The sequence below is a fragment of the Pipistrellus kuhlii genome, unplaced genomic scaffold, assembly GCF_014108245.1.
Source record: "Pipistrellus kuhlii isolate mPipKuh1 unplaced genomic scaffold, mPipKuh1.p scaffold_m20_p_35, whole genome shotgun sequence".
Classification (NCBI taxonomy): domain Eukaryota; kingdom Metazoa; phylum Chordata; class Mammalia; order Chiroptera; family Vespertilionidae; genus Pipistrellus; species Pipistrellus kuhlii.
Window position 1 is genome coordinate 4106747 of NW_023425535.1, and position 23816 is coordinate 4130562.

At 43.5% G+C, this 23816-nt stretch overlaps 1 protein-coding gene across 2 annotated transcripts in view; it reads right to left on the reverse strand.

Annotated features, from left to right (window-relative positions):
• The window catches only part of BMPR1A (bone morphogenetic protein receptor type 1A), a 167349-nt gene that overhangs the window by 110504 nt on the left and 33029 nt on the right, over positions 1-23816 (reverse strand). Inside the window, exon 2 of one of the 2 annotated variants that reach the window (XM_045570699.1) lies at positions 742-839. The exons of the other annotated variant lie outside the window; for it this stretch is intronic. The gene's annotated coding sequence lies outside the window, so the exon portion shown is untranslated. The remainder of the gene's footprint in view (positions 1-741; positions 840-23816) is intronic. 2 annotated transcript variants of the gene reach the window in all.

The following is a 23816-nucleotide window of genomic DNA, read 5'->3' on the forward strand; positions in this document are numbered from 1 at the left end:
ATTAATATTTATAGAGCACCCACAATGTGTCAGGCACATTAAGCATTTCCACTCTTGGGTATTTCATTAAAGCTCACTTACCTAAAGTATCCTACATAACCCTATATAATAAAGAGGGAATATGCAAATTGACCACCACTCCACCACAAAGAGGGCAGTGCCCACAGCTGAGGCTGAGTTCCTGTAAGAAGTCTTAACGAGCAATCAGCAGGGGCCTGAGGCTCCACTCCCCCCCCATCCCCCTGGGACTTGACAGGGGACCTAAGGCCATAACCCCCTCAGTGCTTGGGCACTGGGCCAGGGGACCTGAGGCCGCACCTCCAGCCCCTATGGGTGAGGGGAGCAGCCTGAGGTCCCCTGGCCCAGCAGTTGGCCGGGGATGGGGGGCACACCTTGAGGTCCCGTCAAGCCCCGTTGGGCGGAGCTGTGGCCTGAGGTCCCCTGTCGGAACAGACACTCAACGAAGGAGCTGCCCCCTGGTGGTCAGTGCCTCCCCACAGCCGGCCCCCCATCAGTCCTGATCGCCAGCCAGGCTGAAGGACCACACCCATGCACAAATTCATGCACTGGCCTCTAATGTTTAACAACCTCCTTTCACAGACAACCTGCAATAGAGTTAATGAAGTTCTCAGTGTTCGTTTCTCAGCACTTGAATCAAACGTAAGTGGTTAGCTTCTTCTTTTGATCAAGAGTAAGTACAACCAGGTAATCCTCACGCCCCCAGACCCATAGGGAAGAGACCTGATCTGAAGTTTGCAGATCTGGATCCAAACACTGCTCCACCATGAGTTTAACAACTGAGCAAGTATCCTCAGTGCTCTAAATTCCAGTACCCACATCTGCAAAATAAAGATGACAAACCTTCAAAAAAAATAATTATAGCCATCTTAAGTCACAGTAACAAAAATACAAAGTAAAGGTGTTGAAAACATAGCTACAACCTTAATTTCAACTCTTAAATTCATTAGTTTCATAGATCTTCCAAACATTGGAATAGTCATAGTTGTCTGTAAGACAACTAATATTGAAGTCAGCTCTGCTTTTGGGTTAATATATTTTTTCCTCTAAAAAGTTTTACAAATACCAAACCTTTTTTATAAAGAAGACTAAAAAAAATAAAAAATAGATCGCGGCGGCTGCCACACACATTACCGAGCATGCACGGTGCTGGGGTAGGCCCACAGCACAATAAGCCCCTTCGAGTCCCTCCTCACAAAGGGCTGACAGTTTCTAAGAATGGAAGCAAATCTTAAAGAAATGCTCATACAAATTGTAATTTAATTACAATCATAGGAATTACAAAGGAACATTAAATGAGGTAATGATGATAACTCCATGGAGGTGTGTAAGTTTAAGACATTATTGTGCAAAATCTCAATATACTTAGAAGACAGAAAGACAAAAAACCGCTGTGTTCCAGTGAAGAGGCTCCTTAAAAATACTCAGTCTGAAGGCTTACAGTAAACCTTATAAATACATGATTCCATTTATATTTCACATATCCTAGCATAAGTTTCTATGTTTAAGTCAATTTTGATGTGCTGGTTTTTCACCCTCACGTGAGAATATTTTCCTCACTGCTTTTCAGAGAGTGGAAGGGAGGGATGCAGGAGGAGTGGGGGTGGGGGGCACATGGAAGTGAGAAAGACACATCAAGTGGTTGACTCCCACAAGCACCCTTCACTAGAAATCAAACCTGACTCTTTAGTGCAAGGAATGATGCTATAACCACTGGCCAGGGCAATTTTGATATTTTTAAAATTCACTTCCCACACACATCCTATATAATAAAAGCCTAAAATGCAAATCAACCTAACGGCAGGGTGATCAGTTCACTATGACGCATGCTGACGACCAGGGGACAGACACTCAACACAGGAGCTGTACCCTGGTGGTCAATGCACTCCCACAGGGGGGCACTGCTCAGCCAAAAGCCAGGCTCACAACTGGCGAGCACAGAGGCGGTTGGAGGCCTCTCCTGCCTCCAGGGCAGCGCTAAAGGGCAGTGAGCCGAGCAATAAGGAGCAGCGAGCAGTAAGGAGCGAGGGTTCCCGGACTGTGAGAGGGATGTGGACATCTCCCAAGAGCTCCTGGACTGCTCAAAGGCACAAGCCGGGCTAAGGCCCCCCCCCCCCCCCCGCCCCCCGTGTACGAATGTTGCATACCGGGCCTCTAATATATATATGTGTGTGTGTGTGTGTGTGTGTGTGTGTGTGTGTATGCGTGTGTGTATATGTAATATGCAAATTGTCTGGTATGCCGTTACATCACAATCACTCAGGAGGAGGCTGTACATGCCAAGTGGACGGGAGGGGACTGTGTGTGTGGTGAGGCAAGCCACGGATGGTGCAGGTCTGGAGAGAAGAGGGCGTGCCAGCCATTGCAGCTGCAGGGAGGCCTGGAGAGAAGAGGGCCTGCCAGCAGCGCACCAGCAGTCCCGCCTCTGCAAGTGAGCTGCAGAGGAAATACCTCTTCTGATCTCTATTGGCTAAGCTCCTGGTACGGCACTCAGTGTTCTTGGTAACTTGAGTAATAGGAATCCAAGAAGGTGATCTAGGGATTTTCCACCTCACTCTCGGAGGAAAAAACGAAGGTCCACTGCTGGAGGGCTAAGAAATGTCATATCCTGCCCTAGCCAGTTTGGCTTAGTGATTAGAGCCTCAGCCTGCAGACCATAGGGTCTGGGTTTGATTCTGGTCAAGGGCATGTATCTAGGTTACAGGCTCCTCCCTGGCTGGACCCAAGTTAGGGCTCTTGCAGGAGGCAACCAAAGTGTCCCTCTCACATTGATGTTTCTCTCTGTCTTTCCCTCTCTCTTCCATGCTCTCTCAAAATGGATGGAAAAATATCCTCAGGTGAGGATAAAAAAGAAAGAAATGTCATATCCTATGAAAGAGACATCTTGAAATGCCTAAAGAAAGTTGTCATTTTTTCATGGTGAAGGGACTGGAGTCCGTGCTGGTGAGAACACCTTGGTGGCTCTGGTGACTGGCAGTGGCTGCCGCAACAAGGTGATGGGGATGGCGCCTTCCCCTGATCAGCCTGGGCGCCTCCCACAGAGGGAGGCCAGATTGTGGCTTAAGCCCGCTCTCAGAGGAGAGCAGGTCTAAGCTGTCAGTAGGCCATCCCAAGGGCTCCCGGACTGTGAGGGGGGCAGGCTCGGTTGAGGGCCCCCAGTGCACAAATTTTCATGCATCGGGCCTCTAGTATATTCTAATAGATGAATATGCAAATTGTCCGTGTCACCATCATAGTAACAGTATGACCAGGCAGCAGACTGCATGGGGCAACCAGGTCGGCAAGGGTGGGCAGTTAGGGGCGACCAGTTGGGGATGGCCAGACCGACAGGACTGTGTGTGTGTGTGGGGGGGGGGGGGGGGTAGGAGGGGGTGTGTGTGCAGGGGAGGGGGCCAAGCAGTTAGGGGTTATCAGTTAGAAGCCAGCAGTACCAGACTGTGAGAGGGATGTCCAACTGCCAATTTAGGCCTGATTGCTGGGATCAGGCCTAAACCAGCAGTCAGACATCTCCCAAGGGGTCTCGGATAGGAGAGGGTGCAGGCTGGGCTGTGGGTACACCCCTCCCATGTATGAATTTCATGCACCAGGCTTCTAGTAAATAATAAAAAGTAAAGTATTTTAAAAAGTAAAACTTGTACTAGGACTTAAGTCTAAGGCTCAATGAACACTTAAAATAATTAAAGCACATTATATATTTATTTTAAAAAGCAGACAAGACCAATAACATCAAATAATGTAGAAAATGGTTAAAATGATAGTTTTATTGATAACATACAAAAGATAAATTGATTTTTCAAGTATGGGAACTCTGATAAATGAGTCAATTACTTGGTTTTTGCAAAGACATAAAAATAACAGGTTAGGAAACTACAAAAGCAAAGCAGTAAAACAGATTATAGTTTTCTAGTAAAAAGTTGGCATCATAAGGAACAGACACCAAAATTGTCAAAATATGCTTAAGAAAATGTATCAAAAATGTATCTCAAATTTCACTATATAACTTATGATTTTCATGTGAAAACAGCAAACATAAATAGTGTTCAAATTAATAAAAGATTCAGTAAAAAGCATATCTTGAGACTTATCTCCATTTTCCCATTTCTTTGAGGTTTATCTGTATGTAGTTTTTGAATATATAAACCTATTCACTTAATGATTTAAATAACAGCATCCTACTAGAAAGAATAGCATGCTCTATTCCCCCCCAGTCACTTTCAAACAACTTTCCCTGCTTCAGGCAGTCATAGATTTTTTAACAATATAGAGAACCATACCGATTTTTTTGGAACAAGGTCCATATTTAGACACATGGAAGTTTAAAAGACTATGATGGTACCTGACAATGACATTTTAAAAAATGAAAAATTCACAAATTCCAGGCTCCAATTCTCTTGCCCTTTCCCAAAACCAACTTTAAGAGAAAAAATAAACCAAACAAGGTATGAGTCACCTATCAACCCATATTTATTCAGAATCTAATTATGTTTGAGGTACGCAGCACATGTTAGCAGCCTAAGAGAAAAGGATGTGACTGGCACTCCAGCACAGTGTAACTAACCTCCACTCTCCCGTTACAGGCTACAACCTACCTTTCAGGTTATTTTAAAGATACATGATATTGGCACAGTACTTAGCATATCAGAGATAAACTAATGGTAGCTAGTATAAATATTTTAAATCAAATCAGAAATAGAGAACAAAAACTTAGGAAGAAAAATAACCATACAAAGTGGCATTATAAGCCCTACAGAAGAAGAGAAAAGGAAGAAATAACCAAGAGCCCAGATAAAAGTAATGAGGCGTCCTGGAGAAAGTAAGCCTTAGATTGTACCTACCAAGAAGATCTAGACAAGAAGGGGGGAGGCAGGGATTAATAGAAGCACAGACAAGACTAAAGGATTAGGACCACAACACTATCATATTATTGAGCCAAAATCCACTATTCTATTATTGAGCAAAAATATGTAAATTATTTAAAACTCGTGAGCTAAAAAGAATAAAACCTGTATGAACAGGACAAAACAGGACATCAAGTCCAAACGTCCAACCACAAATTTTTATAAGCTGTAGCTTTTTTTTTTTTTTTTTGAAAAAAGTATGTTGGGACAAATATTCTATTTAGAAAATATGATACCTTCTCCCAAAGTTCTAAAAAGATTGATACAAATGTGACCCTATTCCTATGATATAAATCTGATTACTAATTATAGTGTCTTTCTCCAGAAAGTATTATACAAATTGATGAACAGTAATACAAATGAGGAAAACATTAGTATTTTTTAATGGACTGATAATGTTTAACAGAGGTATAAATTTACAAATAATGCTTAAGCTTCTTAAACCCTCATTCAAATTTTAATAACCAAAATTTTTTAAAGGATTATATTCTAACTACATCTGAACTGGAAAAAAATAACATAAAATGATCAAATTAACACTAACAATGTGGCACTGAGATTTTTATGAGTGTTTACGTGAAAAACCTTTTTAAGATCCTCTTTTATCTAAGAACAGCAAGGAAACAAAACAAAAGAAATACTGTTACTGCAATGGAGACTTTTTATCACCAAGTTTCTGAAACATACCAACAGTCCAACTCTTCATTTTATGCCAAGAAAGTTATTTTTTCTCAAAATAACATTTAAAAAGCTTTCTAAATTTGATTCACGGTATTAATTTGAGTTGAATTTATGTTTCAGTGCAATATAAAATGTAACTTTTTATAAATACTTAAAAGTTAAAATAATTCTCTTTTGGGGACCCTCTCGGGGAAAATGTCTGTTTCTTGCTCCCTAAGCAGGGCAGCATGAAGAGACTGGAGAATGCAGACTCCAGCCTCTCCAGCTAGGCTCGAAGCCTGAAGTGTACCTAGGCTCTGCAACAAAGAATGTGTAACCTGATCACTTTCCTTCTCTCCTCCTCCATGCCAACAGTAAGAAAGCAATTTAACTTCTCAAAAGGCATCTTGCATTTTCATACTGCCTAAAGTCACTCTGCTAACCCACAACAGGCCCAACTCCCAAGTCTTGCCACTTGACTACTATAACAGTCCATATATTTGCCAAAACTTATCAAAACAAATGAACAGTTTAATGTTTATGTAACGGACTGAAGCCAAGTGTGGTTAGCAGAATAATGCTCACCTCAAAGGCACCCATGCCCTAACCCCTGGAACATGTTACCCTGTATAGCGAAAGTTATGGAGAGCAGCTACAGTATTTGCACAGGATCAAGCCTCGGACCGATGAGAGGACAAAGTCCTCTTGTGGCCAAAGCCACATTCAGTTCCAGCTTGGGGGGCAAAGCCCTCCCAGCATAATTGTAGCCAAAGGCTGTGGTTGTACGTCAGCTTACCTTATAGTCTGACCTTGTAGTCTTAGGTAGCTGAGGGATGAGGGATGTGGGCTGTGGGAGCGGCAGCAAGTGCAAAGCTTACTAGAGTTCAGAGAATTGCAACAGGAAAGCAGCAGATTTGAAACTCACAAGAACATTGTAAACATCTTGACCATTCTCTTGTTTTGCTTTGTGTGATCTGACTACAAAATAAAGCTTTGGCTTACAGGCTGTGTGTCACTGTGTCCTCATCCAGGCACAGAGATCCACCTGGCCCCAGCTATATCTATTGTCTTATTTTCTTTAATCTTTCACCATCCTTCCTCAGGTTCAATATTGGCCCTGCTTGACACAATTCAAAAAGAGACTGTGCAGATGTAATTAAGATTACAAGTCTTGCCGAAACCACTTTGGCTCAGTGGATAGAGCATCAGCCTGTGGATTGAAAGGTCCCAGGTTCGATTCAAGGGCATGTACCTTGGTTGTGGGCACATCCCCAGTAGGGGGTGTGCAAGAGGCAGCTGATTGACGATTCTCTTTCATCGATGTTTCTAACTCTCTGTCTCTCTGTAAAAAATCAATAAAATATATTTAAAAAAAAGAAAAAAAGATTACAAGTCTTTCAATGAGGAGACTATCCTGTTGGGCTGAATATAACCACATGAGATATTAAAAGCAGAGAACCTCTCCTAGCTGTGGTTAGAAAGAGAAACAAATGACAAAGAGTCAGAAAGATGAGAACTTGTTGGTTCTGAAGATGAGGAGGAATGCTATGAGCCAAGAATTGTGGTTGGCCTCTAGAATCCAGAAAAGGCAAAGAGTCAAATTCTCCTCTAGAGCCTCCAGAATAGGAATGCAATTCCGTCGATACCTGATGAAACCTGTGTTGGACTTCTGACCTACTGACGTGTAAGGTAATAAAGTTTGTGCTGTTCAAACAACAAACTTTGTAGTTTGAATAGCACAAATTTATCTTATAGCATCAATAGGAAACTACTACACCACCCATATAGAACTGACTACTATAGACCATATGTTTGGATCCCTCCAAAAAGTCATGTTAAATCCTGACACCTAAGATGATGATTTGGAGGTGTAGCTTTTGGGAGGAGACAGATTAGGTAATCAGAGTGGAGCCCTTATGAATGGGACTGGAACCTATATTAAAGAGATGCAGGAGAATTCCCTTGCTCCTTCTGCCCTGTGAGAATATAGACAACAGATACCATCTGTGAATCAGGAAGCAGATACTCACCAGACAGCATCCTGATCTTGGGTTTTTCAGACTCCAGACAGTGAGAAGTAAACTTCTGTTATTTATAAGCCACCTAGTTTATGGCATTTTGTAACAGAAGCCTGAATGAACTAAGAGAATTGACTATTCTATATTTTAAATGAATTGAAAACTGTCTTTCAAAACAAACAACAATCAGTCAGTGAGCAAATGTATAATCAGAAATCACTGCTCTAACTGGTGTGGCTCAGTGGCTAGAGCACATGTGTCAAACACAAGGCCCGCGGGCCAAATCCGTCCCGCCAGGCCTTGCAATGTGGCCCGCACCGCGCTGTCATCACTGCACTCCGCTGCGTTTCCATCACAATGACAGTTTATGACTGTTCAGTAAACCATTCGGCCCTCGATTTAGGCTGGATTTTAGATTTTGGCCCCTTCTCTGACACCCCTAGGCTAGAGCATAAGCCCACAGACCAAAGGGTCTGGGGTTTGATTCTGGTTGGTAGCACGTACCTCAGTTGCAGGCTTAACTCCCAGCCCTGGTTGGGTGCATGCAAGAGGGAACCAATTAATGTTCTCTCTTACATCGATGTTTCTCTCTCTGTGTCTCTCCTCCTCCGCCACCTCCACAGCTGCATGCACCACCGCTGCCACACCCCGCACACCCTGCCAGAGCTTTCCCTCCAGCAGCCGTAGCCCTCTTGCTTTCCACTTTCCCTCCCTCTTCCTTCTATGCTGTCTTCAGTCGTCACTCCTCCCTCCCTTTACGTATGCAAATTAACCACCATCTTTGGTGGGTTAATTTGCGTGCTCATTCTGCTTGTGGGCGTGGCTTTTGTACCTGAGTGATGCTTAGTTTGCATATTACTCTATTATTAGGTTAGGTTTTACTGTATTTTTAAAATATTTTTTATTGATTTCAGAGAGAGAGATAAACATCAACAATGAGAGAGAATCATTGACTGGCGGCCTCCTGGGCACCCTACACTGGGGATCGAGCCTGCAACCCCAGCACATGCCCTTAACAGGAATCAGACCATGACTTCCTGGTTCATAGGTCAACACTCAACCATCAAGCCATGCCAGCTGGGCTTTTTTTTTTTTTTTTTTTTAATCCTCATTTGAGGATATTATTGATTTTTAGAGAGAGAAAGAATCATTTGTCACTTACCTCCTGTACACACCTGGACCAGAAATTAAACCCTCAACCTAGGTATGTGCCCTGACCAAGAATCAAAACCACAATATTTCCGTGTATGGAAAGATGCTCCAACCAACTGAGCCACACCAGCCAGGGCTAATTATTCCTTTCTTTTTTTAAAATTTTAACCCAACGTCAGTTATTGTACTTCACATAGTTGTGCTCTCAATTGAGATTATATCTATTTTTTAATATATTTTATTGCTTTTTTACAGAGAAAAAGATAGGGGGATAGAGAGAAACAATGATGAGAGAAAAACATCAATCAGCTGCCTCCTGCACACCCCCTACTGGGGATGTGCTTGCAACCAAGGTACATGCCCTTGACCAGAACCAAACCTGGGACCTTTCAGTCCATCAGCCGACGCTCTATCCAAACTGGTTAGGGCTACATCTATTTTTAAAGTGTGAAATTTTTAATGCAATCATTAGATCGTGTTTTTATTTATAAATTTAACCCTTATATCATTCACAGGATGGTGAAGATTATATTTCAACCAAATAAAAACTGATTATCCAATTAAGACTTTGAAACACTGGCTAAGCATCTGGCTTTTAAAAAAAAATTGAAACCTACCTCACTTCTTAGGCCAAAAATAATTCGTAGATCGATAAGATTTTTAAAGGAAAGAAATAATAATTTTGCTTTTGTCTTTGTGGTATTCTCAGACAAGAGAATACTACATTCTAAGCGTGACACATTTTGTTAGTGAGAACAGAATGGTAAGTTCCTTTTAAGAAAAATTACAAGCGGAGAAACCAAGATGGCAGCATAGGATAGACATCCAAATGCAGCCTACCACAACAAATTTGAATTTAGAACTCGAAAACAGGGTAGGCAGGTGAGCACTTAGGAGCCAGTGGTTCTAGACTACAAGAGGAATCTCAGATTGGAGAGGGTGTAGCCAGGCTGAGGGACCTCCCACGCCCTGTGCATGCATTTCATGCACAGGCCACTAGTTTGAAAAGGATATGAAAAATAAGCCCATTTACAATAGTATAAAAAAAAAAATACAATACTGGACTTCTGGTCAAGATGGTGGAATAGGTGAACATTGTGCTTTGCTCTTCCACGACTTTATTACAACTAACTTATACAACAACCCTGAAGAAAACTCCTATGAATAATAATACAAAGAAGCAGCCATGTCAAGACTAGTAGGAGGAGCAGAGATTCTCACATGCATGTTGGCAGTCAAGAATCAGGAGAGAGCCCTAACCAGTTTGGCTCAGTGGATAAAGCATCTGCCTGTGGACTCAGGGGTCCCAGGTTCGATTCCAATCAGGGGCATGTGCCTTGGTTGTGGGCGCGTCCCCAGTGGGGAGTGTGCAGGAAGCAGCTGATCAATATTTCTCTCTCATAGATGTTTCTGGCTCTCTCTTCCTCTCCCTTCCTTTCTGTAAAAAATCAGTAAAATATATTAAAAAAAGAATCAGGAGGAATATCTTAGTTGCAGAGAGGCACTCTTGAGAAGCAGGGGTCCCGGTCCCACACCAGGCTCCTTAATCCAGAGCACCAGTGCTGGGAAGAGTCCCATGTCATCAGGAGGAATCCCATGAGGGAGGGCTGCTATAGACTTAGGCATCCTCTTACAAGGCCTGCCCATAGACTTACTGACAAACTCACTAGCTCTGAGCTCCAGTACTCGGGCAGCAGCTTCAGGGAGTGGTAGCTTTGGCCACAGCAGAAAAGTAGGCAGGTGCCATTATTCCTTTGTTGAGTCCCACCCCCACCATCGCAGCTGGCAGGCATAGATAGGCGCCATATCTGAGTCAAAATCAACTTGGCTAACACTGCTCGTCCTACCCTGGTGATGCCCTGGGACCCCAAACCACACACCCCACACCAGCCCAAACATCATTCATAGTTGTTTCTTACAAGCTGATAGCCTTGGCACATACTGTGGACTTTCCTAAAAACCCTCAAAGGTCCACACACCCACACAAGCAGCAGCTGGCCTCAGTGTACCCTGTACCTCTTGCTAAGCACCCCTGCCCAAGAGGCAGCTGCCCTCTGTGGCAGCAGTAGATTCTCCCAGGTGTCTCCAAATCCAGGGCAGACAGCTACAAACAGCAGATCACTTTTAGCTCCTAGGAGGTGGCTGGGATGGCACAGGCAGCAGTTGACATGGGCCTGCACTGGAGACCATTCCAAGAGACCCCGGGACCATGACAGCAAGCTTCAAACCATAACAGAGCGTCACCCAATCAGCTCCAAAAACCACACCTCCAAAGGGTAGACCCACTGAAGTGAATCCCACTCCATGGGATCATCCTCAACACAATTGGTGGTCCCCACTCCAGTCACCGTCAATTTGCAGTCAGCCAGCCCAAAGGCCAATTCCACAAGGCCAATTCCACCTACTGATGTGCCAACAATAATCAAAGCTTAACTACACCAGAAGGGCCCACACAGCCCACACAAGGGACAACCCTGAAGCATGTGGCTCAGGTAACCAAGGAGTCTGCACAAGTAGGCCCCACTGAATAACTACTACATTAGACCACTCTACCAGGACTGTAGCACCTATACCTAATACACAGAAACAAACACAGAGAGGCATCCAACAACAGGAAACAAAGAAACATACTCCAAATGAAAGAACAAAGCAAAACTCCAGAAAAGATCTAAATAAAATGGAGGCATGCAATTTACCAGATGTTTATAAGGATGCTTAATGAACTTGGGAGAACAGGTGTGAGAATTTATACAGAGATAGAAACCATAAAAGAACCATTCAGAAATTAATAATATAGTAACCAAAATGAAGAATATATTAGAAGTAATCAATAGATTAGACGAAGCTGAGGACTGAGTGGGCAATTTGGAAGACAGGTAGCAGAAAACACCCAATTGGAACAACGAAAAGAAGAAGAAAAAAATCCAAAAAATTACAATAGTTAAGGGACCTCTGAGACAATATCAAGCATAGCAACATTTGCACTATTGGGGTACCAGAAGGAGAAGCCAGAGACTAAGGAACTGGAAACATATGTGAAGAAATAATAACAGAAAACTTCCCTAACCTGGTAAAGGAAATAGATGTACACGCAGTCCTAAAAGCACAGAGAGCTCCAAACAAGATGAACCTAGACCCATCATAATTAAAAAAGGCAAAATGTTAAAGACAAAGACTAAGGACCTACAGCCAAGATTACTCTACCATTAAAGCTGTTATTTAGAATCAAAGGAAAGATAAACTGCCTGCCAGACAAAAAGAAAAGCCAAAGGAGCTCACCACCACCAAACTGGTATTTATAACAAATGTTAAAGGGATTTCTTAAAGAAAACAAAAAAAGTAATGAAAATTTAAAAATATAAAAGATAAAGTGGCGCCGAAACTGATTTAGCTCAGTGGATAGAGCGTCGGCCTGCGGACTGAAGGGTACCAGGTTCGATTCCAGTCAAGGGCATGAACCTTGGTTGCAGGCACATCCCCAGTAGGGGGTGTGCAAGAGGCAGCTGATCAATGATTCTCTCTCATTGATGTTTCTAACTCTCTATCCCTCTCTCTTCCTCTCTGTAAAAAGTCAATAAAATACATTTTAAAAAAAAGTCAAAAGTCTTTGTAAGTGCCTACTAATCCCTAAAAAAAAAAAAAAAAAAAAAAAGAATAAAGTGGCAATAACCATATACCTATCAACAATTAAATGTAAATGTATTATAAACACTTCAAAAGACGTAGGGTGGCTGAATGGAGACACTTCAGATCAAAAGACACACACAGACTGAAAATAAAGGGTTGGAAAAAGATTTTTACACAAATGGAAGTGGAAAAAAGAAGCTGGGATAGCAACACTTATTCAGACAAAATAGACTTTATATAATAAGAGACAAAGAAGGATGTTTCATATATAATGCCCAAAATATGAAAGCAGTTTAAGTGTCCTTCAATAAATGATTTCATAATAATAACACTTGGCCATAAAAAAATCAAGAAATCTTATCCTATCACCTAGAGCACATGTGTCAAACACAAGGCCCGCGGGCCAAATCCGTCCCGTCAGGCCTTGCAATGTGGCCCGCACCGCGCTGTCATCACTGCACTCCGCTGCGTTTCCATCACAATGACAGTTTATGACTGTTCAGTAAACCATTCGGCCCGCGATTTAGGCTGGATTTTAGATTTTGGCCCCTTCTCTGATTGAGTTCGACACCCCTAGAGGATATCATCCTAAGTGAAATAAGTTAAGACAAAGCCACTTATATATATAAGTGGAATCTGAAAAATAAAATCATCAAAACAGAAACAAACTTATGGATACAGAGAACAAACTGATAGTTGCCAGATGGGAGGGAGTTAGGAGGCTGGCTAAAAAAAGTGAAGGGATTAAGAAGTACAAATTGGTAGTTACAAAATAGTTAAAGGGATCGAAAGTAGAGCATCCTATCTAATAAAGAGGGAATATGCTAATTGACCATCACTCCATCACAAAGATGGCTGCACCCATAGCTGAGGCCAAGTTCCCTTAAGGAGCCTTAACAAGCAATCAGCAGGGACCTGAGGCTTCACCCTCTCCCTCTCCCACTGTGGGGCTTGACAGGGGATGTCAGGCCATGCCCTCCCACCTAGCAGGGCTTGACAGGATACCTCAGGCTGTGCCCTCCACCCAGTGGGGCTTTACAGGGGACCTCCAGGTGAACTTCCCATCCTGGTGCTGGGCTAGGGGACCTCAGGCTGCTTTCCCAGCGCCAGGTCAGGGGACCTCAAGCCACGACCCCCGCTCCGGCGCTGGCAGGACTTGATGGGGGAACCTCAAGGTGCACTTCCTATCCTGGCGCTGGACTAGGGGACCTCAGGCTGCACCCCAAACCAGGTGAGGCTTGACAGGGTACTTCAGCCGTGACCCCCACCCGGGTACCAGGCTGGGGGACCTCAGGCTGCACCTCCCCCCGCCCCAGCACCAGGCCAGGGGATCTGAGGCTGCGCCCCTCTGTCTGGTGGGGCTTGACAGGGGATCTCAGGTTGTGCTCCCCACCCAGGGGGCTTGACTGGGGACCAGAGGCCATACCCCCGTCCCAGTGCCGGGCCAGAGGACCTGAGGCTGCATGCCATCCCCCCCCAGTCTGGGCTGGGGGATCTCAGGCCAGGGGACCTGAGGCTGTGTCCCTGCCCGGCGGGGATTTACAAGGGTGGGAATGACCAGGTCTGGATCTAGCCCAATGGAGGGTAGGGATTTTGAGGGGCATGTGGGTGGGCAGGGACTTGACTCTGGGTCCCACGGTATACCCCAGACTCTGACAGGAAGAAGGTTTTTATATACATTTTACTAATTTTCTTTCATCTCAGACACTTCTATTACAGAGAAAGGGCAAACAGCAATATTAAATTATTTCTTCTAATTAACCCCTTTTAATGTGCACGAATTCCGTGTGCTGGGCCACTAGTAGGGAATATAACCAATAAGATAATATCTATGTGTGGTGCCAAGTTAGTACTAGACTTATTGGGGAGTCACCTCACAAGTTACACAAATACCTTATAATTATGCTGTGCACCTGAAAATATATACCGTATTTTTCGGACCATAAGACGCACTTTTTTCCCCCCAGAAGTGGGGGGAAAAAATCCCTGCGTCTTATGGTCCAAATATAGCCTACACATATACTTTAAAAAAAGGTTTTTTTACTTGCCCGGCTCTGTGTGGTCTCTGTGTGCTTGCCCGGCTCTAAAATGGTTCTAAATGCTGCTGTTTACTTTACAGGGTTGATTACATGTGTTTATGACTGTGATGTTGGGTTTTAATGCACATAAAATATTTTAGGACACTATTTGTTTCAGAATCTTTTTTTCTTCATTTCCCTTCTCTAAAAACTGGTGCATCTTATGGTCCGGAGCGTCTTATGGTCCGAAAAATACGGTAATACTAGAGGCCTGGTGCATGGATTCGTGCACATTAAAAGGAAATTAATTAGAGGGTGGCCGGCAGGGCAGGACTGGGCGAGATGGGCCAAACACACCCTGGAGCCAACATCCTGTGGTCCCTCCCTGGCCAGCCGCACTTGGGGTAGAGCTGGGGCTCAAAGTCGGAGCAGTGAGCAGGGTCCCTCTAGCAGGTGAGGTCCCTCAGCCTGGCCTGTGGGGATCAGAGTAAAACCAGCAGTCCCAACATCCCCTGAGGGGTCCTGGAGTGAAAGAGGGTACTCTGCATAGTTGCTGTCTCTCAGCAGTACCTATGCTGAGCATTTGCCCTAATGGTCAGTGCGAGCCTATATACCACCAGCCAGTTGGCTGGCCGTTTAATTAGCCTTTTATATATAAACTAGAGGTGTGGTGCACAAAATTCATGCACTGGGGGGGGGGGGGTAGGGGGGGAGTGAGTCCCTCAGCCCAACCTGCACTCTCTCCAATCTGGGACCCCACCTCTGGGATTGGGCCTAAACTGATAGTTGATCACCCCTCTCACAATTGAGGACTGCTCGCCAAAGCCAGTTGGCTCAGTGGATAGAGCGTCAGTCTGTGGACTGAAGGGTCCCGGGTTTGATTCCGGTCAAGGGCATGTACATTGGTTGAGGGCATATCCCTGGTGGGGGGTGTGCAGGAGGCAGCTGGTCGATGTTTCTCTCTCATCGATGTTTCTAGCTTTCTATCCCTCTCCCTTCCTCTCTATAAAAAAATTAATAAAAAACAATTGAGGACTGCTGGCTCCCAACCACTTGCCTGCCTGCCACCATGATCACCCCTTAACCACTCCTCTGCTGGCCTGATCAATGCCTAACTGCTTTGCTGCTGGCCCAGTTGCCCCCAACTGCCCTCCCTTCCAGCTCTGGTCATCCCCAAATGGCCTCCCCTGCAAGCCTGATTGCCCCCAACTGCCCTCCCCTGCAGGCCTGATCGCCCCTAAATGCCCTCCCTTGCAGGCGTGGTACCCCCCAACTACCATCCCTTCCCAGCCATCTTGTGGTGGCCATCATTGACCACATGGGGACAGCCATCTTGTGAGACAGTGTGAGGGTCAATTTGCATATTACCACTTTATTATATAGGACTAGAGGGCCAATGCACAAAATTTGTGCAAGGGACTCAGCCCCCACTGCTGTGGCTGCCTCTGCCTCAGCCCCCGCCCGCCACGGTGATCACCTAGGGCCTAGGCCCTCGCAGCCCCAGCTTTGTCCAGAAGGTCGTCCAGTAGGACATCCAATCTAATTAGCATATTATATTTTTATTATTATAGATTACATGTTAACTGTAATTGTAACATAAAAAAGTTTTATAATAAAAAAATTAGTACACTCCTTAGGAATAAAGTTAACCAAGGACATGAAAGACATGTACACTGGAAACTAAAAACACTGGCCTCCCTCAAAAAAAAAAAAAAAAAAACACACACACAAAAAACTAAAGACGACACAAATAAATGAAAAAACATCCTGTGTTCATGGATTGAAAGGTTTAATATTGTTAAAATGTCCATATTGCCCAAAAAGTTCTACAGATTGAATACAATCCTTATGAAAATCCTAATGGCATTTTTGCACAAATGGAAAAATAATCTTAAAATTCATGTGTCACCTCAAAGGACACTGAATAGCCAAAACAATTTTGAGAAAGAACAAAGCTGAGGCCTTCTATTTTCTGGTTTTTAAAACATATTACAAAACTATATTAATCCAGCATGAAGACAGACAAATAGACCAGTGAACAGAATGAAGACCGGAAATAAACCACTGCCTATATGGTCAAATGATCTTCAATACGAGAGCCAGTACCACAAAACAGGGAAAGGATAATCTCTTCAGCAAATGGTGCTGGAAAAATAGAATAAAGGACCAACTTCTTCATATACCTTACATAAAATTAACTCAAAATGAATTAAAGTCTTAAACAAAAGACCTGAAACTATAAAGCTAGAAGAAAATATGGGAGGAAAATTTATGACACTAGAATAATTTCTTAGTAGGACACCAAAAGCACAGGCCAAAAACAAAATAAAACAAAACAAAAAAACCTAAAAACAGACAATTGGGACTCTATCAAAACTTACGAACATTTGTGCAATAAAGGAAAGAATCAACAGAGTGAAAAGGCAGTCTTCGGAATGAAACAAAGTATTTGCAAACCATATATTGGATAATCTATAATAATAAAAGTGTAATATGCTAATTAGACTGGACGACCTTCCAGACTAAGCTGCAGCACCGCAGGGGCCGAGGCACAGCTGCTGCCAGGGCGGCAAGGGTCAAGCTCCTCGCCTGAATTCCGTGCATCGGGCCCTGGTGCAGTGGGCAGCAAACCACGGCTCTCGAGCCACATGCAGCTCTTTGGCCCCATAAGTGTTCTAACGCCACTTCTAAATAGACTCACCCAGGCCAAAAACCGAGGTCTGCACATGGGCCGTGAAGTTTCAATTGCACTATATTTGTGTGCCCGCATGTGAAGAGCCATACTCAAGGGGCCAAAGAGTCACATGTGGCTCGAGAGCCATGGTTTGCCAACCACTGCTCTAGTGTATTAATAACCAGAATGTACAAATAATTCCTATAACTCAATAACACCACAATCTGAATAAAAAATGGGCAAAGGCCTGAATAAACATTTCTCCAAAGATATAGGCAAACTTGGAGACATTGCAGATTCAGTCAGAGCATTGCAATAAAGTGAGTCACACAAATATTTTTGTTTCCCAGTGCATAAAAATCTAGGTCTACACTACACTGTAGCCTGTTACGTGTACAATAGTATTGTCTAAAAAATAATATACATACCTTAATTTAAAAATTACTTATTGGTATAAAGTGCTAACTCATCATATGAGCTGTTGGAAAAATGGTGTTGACAGACTTGCTTAATGCAAGGTTACCACAAACCTTTATAATTTGTAAAAACAAAACAAAACAAAAACCACCACAGTATCTGCCCAGCTGATGTGGCTCAGTGTTTGAGCACTGACTTATGAACCAGGAGGTCACAGTTCCATTCCCGATCAGGACACATGCCTAGTTTTAGTCTCTATCCCCAATAGGGGGCATGCAAGAAGGAGCCAATCAATGATTTTCTCACTTATGTTTCTCTCTCTCTTCCTCACTCTGAAAACTCAAAAACATTTTTGAAAACCCACACTGTATCTATAAAACACAATTAAGTGAAGCACAATAAGATGAGGTATGCCTACAAAGAAATAGCCAGCCAGCATTTGAAAGACTAGTGGCCCAGTGCATGAATTCATGCACATTGAAAGGAAATTAATCAGAAGAAATATTTTAATATTTTAATATTCGCCCTTTCTCTATAACAGGTCAACCAAATTCACGATTGACAATGACAGATCGAAACACACGCATGTGTTTGGTGCCAGTGAGAGCTTTATATGTATTACGCATACACAAGTCAACCCAGCCTTTTATAGATATAGAATAAACTTGCTTAGTTAGACCTGCTTTCTGATGTAGCTAAACTTTTCCCACCCAGTGAAGCACTCCAACTTCTCTTCCAGGTAACTATCAGCAACACAACAGCAAATATCAACACAAAGCAGATTATTATTTTAGATCACACAGGGAGGACAAAGGGTAAAATATTTAACTGCAGCAGTGTTTGACAATATTCTGCCCAGTGAGAAAACCTGAAGTCATTTTCAAGGTCCACCATTTCTTACTTCTTTTCAGTCAGGTCAAGTTTCTAAGCTTTCTAAATCTCCATTTTCTGGCTAATGAAAAGAAAATAGGATTCCACTGAGTCTCCTATCTACCTACTCCAGGACTTTTGTGAGGTTCAAATGAGATGAGGCATGGGAGAATGCTTCATAGACATTTAGTTAAAGTGCAAAATGTTTCCACCTATGTTGAGCATCTGCCCCCTGCTGGTCAGTGCACATCATAGCATCTGGTCAGACGGTTGGATACTTAGCATATTAGCCTTTTTTATATATAGAAGATGGTCAACATTGCTAACATCAGTGAGATTCAAATCAAAACTACTACAAGATACCATTTAATATGTTAAGCTGACCATTATCAGAAAAATAAAAAATAATGTTTAAAGGACGTGAAGAAATTAGAAAACTATACATTGTTAGTAGAATTATAAAATGGTGTAGTTTCTATGTAAAACAATACAGAAGTTCCTCAAAAAATTAACAATAAAACCATATGATCCATCAATCTTACTTCTGGGTATATATTCAAAAGAAGTGAAAACAGACCTCAAAGAGATACTTGCACAACCATGTTCACTGCACCATTATTCAAAATAGATTTTAAAAAAAATAGAAGCAACCTATAACCACCAATAAATGAATACAGGGTCTTCTGGTCAAGATGATGTGCTGGCCCCAGCTGCTGTTGCTCAGTGGTTAGAGCGTCAGCACCACAAACTGAAAGGTCATGGGTTCAATTTCTGGTCAAAGGCACATACCGGGTTGCAGGTTCAATCTCTGGCTCTAGTCAGGGCATATGTGGGAAACAAACAATGAATCTCTCTCTCATTGATGTTTCTCTCTCCCTCTTTCTTCTCTCTTTCTCTTCCTCTCTCTCTTTCTATTCTTCTCTCCACCCCGCGCCCCTCCTCTCTCTCTAAAAAGCAAGGGGGAAAATATCCTTGGGTGAGGATTAACAACAACAACAAAAACAACAAAAATTTTGTAAAAATGGTAGCACCAGTAAGCTATACTTGTTTTCTCCCACGACCATGTAAAACTTATGACTCAATTACAGAGCATCCATCATTCAGAACCACCTTAGATCTAGTCCTATAACTAAGGATATACAGAAGCCACATTGAGACTGACAGGAGGGGTAGAGATACGAAATGAACTGGTCACACACCTATGTTTGGCAGTTAAAACTCAGGATGGAAATCTCAGCTGTGGAGGCCTCTCCTGAGGAATCCCACTGCAAACCAGACTCCCCAGCCCAGGTTCCAGAGCTGGGAAGAGAAGTCCCTATAACTTCTGGCTGTAAAAATCAGCACGGATTGTGGGTGAGTGAAATTGAGGGTTGCTGGAGTCACAGGCCATTCTCCTCAAGGGTCCGTGCACTGATTTACGTGCACTGAGTTCCAGAGCTAGGGAAGCAGCTAGAAAGGCACCAGGGACTTATGGGGAGGCAGTGACTGTCTGGGTCAGGGAAAGGGCTCGAGGAGCAGCTTTCTGCCACAAAGAAGTGCTGGCAGAGGCCACTGTCCCTTGGTTTAGTCCTCCCCCAAGAGAACCTCTATCAGCTTAGCTAATACCATTTGCCCCCAACCTGGTGATTCCCTGAGACCCTGCCCCACCCAACTTGTGAGCCCACCTAAGCTGCTTCCAATGGCTTTTTCCATACAAACAGTCTTCTTGGCTCATGCTGCAGAATTACCTAAAATTTCTCAAAGGTTCAGAAACCCAAAAACACAAGCAATGGGCCCATGCCTTTTGCTAAGCAGCCCCAACCCAGGACTAAAAGCATAGCCTGCCCCAGCACATCTGCCAACAACTTTGTAGCTCCTACCAAGAGGCCCCAGGCAGGGCACAGGCAGCAGTTGACCTTAGCCTGCACCTACTAAGAGGCCCTAGATCCACGCACCTGGTGGCCAGCTTCAGACCACAGCAGAGCATCACCTAACTACCTCCACCAACAGTACAGTCCAAGGGCAGACTTGACAGGCACTAGATTCCGCTAAAGCAAACCCTGCTCTGTAGGGTCAACTCCTGCACAAAAACTCCTTCCTACAGTCATGTCCAGGCCTCACAACCAATCAGCCTAAGTGTCAATCCCTGCCCTTGACATGCCAACAGCGATCAAGTCTCCACAATAGGGGGACACACACAACTAATACAAGGGATCCCCTGCAGCACCTGGCTCAGGTACCAAGGAGTCTGCACCTCTGGGCTCCACAGGACACTTACTACATAAAGCCACTCTACCAAGCCATAGCAGCTCTACCTAAACAGTAACCCAGGGAGGCAGTTAAATGAGGAGACAAAGAAGCATGTCCCAAATGAAAGAACAGAACAAAACTCCAGAAAAAGAACTAAACAAAATAGAGACAATCTACCAGATGCAGAGTTCAAAACACTACTTGTGAGGATGCTCAATGATCTAAGTGACAACTTCAAAAAAGAGACAGAAAACGTATAAATGGAGATAGAAACATGAAAAAGAAACATTCAGAAATAAAGACTACAGTAAATAAAACGAAGAATAGATTAGAAGGGCCAGGCTTGTGTGGCTCAGTGGATGAACCGGGAGTTCACGGTTTGACTCCTGGTCAGAGCACATGCCAGGGTTTCAGACTTGGTCCCCAGTAGGGGATGTGCAGGAGGCAGCCGATCAATGATTCTTTCTCATCATTGTTGTTTCTATATCTTTCCCCCTTTCAGTTCCTCTCTGAAATCAATGTGTGTGTGTGTGTGCATGCGCGTGCACGCGCACGCGCACAACAGCACCTGTGCATGCACTCAGGCACCATTTGAAGGAATTAACAGATTAGATGAAGCCAAGGTACAAATCAGAAATTTTGAAGAAAACACAAAATCAGAACAGGAAAAAGAAAAAAGAAAATTTTTTTTAAATGACAGTAATTTAAGGGGTCTCTGAGACAATATCAAGTATACCAAGATTCCCATCATAAAGGTACTAGAAGAGGAGGAACTATGTGAAAAAATAATGACAGAAAATTTTCCTACCTGGTGAAGGAAGTAGATACATGAGTCCAGGAAAAACAGAGAGTTCCAAACAAATGAACCCAAGCACAATTGAGGGAATCAACAGCAGATTAGATGAAACCAAAATACATCATAATTAAAATGCGAAAGGCGCTGGCTGGGGGAGAATCAAAGATGGCGGCATAGGTAACATCTAACTGCAGCCTCACACAACAATTTCAATAAAATACAACAACAATAAATTACAAAATGGACATTACTCAAAACTACAGGAAAGTCGACTGACTGGAAATTCTACAATGAGAAGGAAAGAGAAAACCAGAAGGAAAAGCAGAGGAGCTGTAAAAGCCTAAGGTACAGAGACACATTGCACGCGCGGAGAGGACGGAGCTGGAGAGGAGGGGGAGGCTGAGTGCCTGGCTAGTGGGAAGGAGATAAAAGCTCCGGACTGTGCTGAACCCCAGATCCGACAGCACTGAACCCCAGATCTAGGCCAGACCCTGGGGACCCAGGCTCATATAGAGGGAGCCTGGACTGTTAGGCAGAAACCCAGGGGAGCGGCGAAAGGAAGTTCCGGAGGCATGCACATTGCGTGCAGAGAACGGGCAGTTGACTGTGCCGCTGGATTGCCCTGGCGGGAAGGAGATAGGGGTTCCAGACTGCACTGAACCCCACTTCCAACTTAACTGAACCCCAGTTCCTTGCTCATTGGGGGAGAGCCTAGACTGTTTGGTAGCGCACGAAACTCGAGGGCACCTTACTCTCAGAGGTGCTTGCAACGAGTACTGAAGGACCCTGAGGAATACTGAGACTCAGGAGCCTCATAGGGCGTGGCTGATGGAAGCCAAGGCTGAGGGCTCCACCCTGAAACTCCGCCCCCTCAAAGCTGAACACAGACTTTTAAGGCTACCAACTCAGGGAAGCTACGAAAATGCCGAGACAAGGAAACAGATCACAAACGAAAGAAACGGAGGACAAAAAGCGGCTGGATATAGAGTTCAAAACCACGCTTATAAGGTTTTTCAAGAATTTCCTAAAAAAGGTCGATAAGACCTATGAATATATGAAAAGGGATCAACTAGAAATAATAAGGGATCAACAAGAAATAAAGAATACATTGTCCGAAATAAAAAATATTATACAGAGTCCAAAAAACAAGAATGGAAGATCGCAAGAATCAAGTCAAAGATTTGGAACATAAAGAGCCAGAAGATACTCCTCCGCAGAAGCAAGAAGACAAGAGAATCTAGAAGGTTGAAGATAATGTAAGAAACCTCTGGGACAACTTTAAGCGAACCAACATCAGAATTATGGGGGTCCCAGAAGATGACAGAGAGCAAGATACCGAAAACATACTGAAAGAAATAGTGACAGAAAACTTCCCCCACCTGGTGAAAGAAATAGACCTACAAGTCCAGGAAGCGCACAGAACCCCAAACAAAAGGAATCCAAAGAGGACCACACCAAGACACATCATAATTAAAATTCCAAGAGCAAAAGACAAAGAGAGAATATTAAAAGCAGTTAGCTACCTACAAAGAAGCTCCCATAAGACTGTCAGCTGATTTCTCAACAGAAACTTTGCAGGCAAAAGGGATTGGCCAAAAATATTCAAAGTGATTAAAAACAAGGACCTACAATCAAGATTATTCTACCCAGCAAAGCTGTTATTTAGAATCAAAAGGACAAATGGTAAGCTTCTCAGACAAGAAAAAGCTAAAGTTCATCACCACCAAACCAGTATTATAAGCCAACGAACATCTATGCATAACCATAGACACACCCAACAGTGTGGTGATGGTCAGAGGGAAAGGGCCAGGATGAAGGCTGGGTGGAGGTGGGCAAGAGAGGAGAAAATGGGTACATCTGAAATGTCAACAATAAAAATAGAGTAAAAAAAGAAAAAAAGAAAAGATTAAAAATGTGAATTATAAAATGGAAATAAGTACATAACTGTCAATAATTAAATGTAAATGGATTAAGTGCTTTAATCAAAAGGGGAGCGGAAAACACTGGAGAAGGTCAAGAATCCAAGAAGCCATGTAGGCAGTGGAGGTAGTACCCACTGAATGATGAGGCTAATTATCAAGACTTAGAATAGACGAAACAGGTTTGGCTCAGTGGATAAAGCGTTGGCCTGCGAACTCAAGGGTCCCAGGTTCGATTCCGGTCAAGGGCATGTACCTTGGTTGTGGGCACATCCCCGGTAGGGGGTGTGCAAGAGGCGGCTCATCGATGTTTCTCTCTCATCGATGTTTCTGACTTTCCCTCTCCCTTCCTCTCTGTAAAAAATCAATAAAATAAAATAAAATAAAATACTTAGAATAAAGTAGTAGTGGAGAGAGCAACATAAGAGAAAATCTTATGGAATACGGGAAGCAGGAGGAGAGAGGCAGTCAAGGTTCCCTGGGAAATTGGAAGGAGCAGCAGTAGCAGGTGCTCATCTGA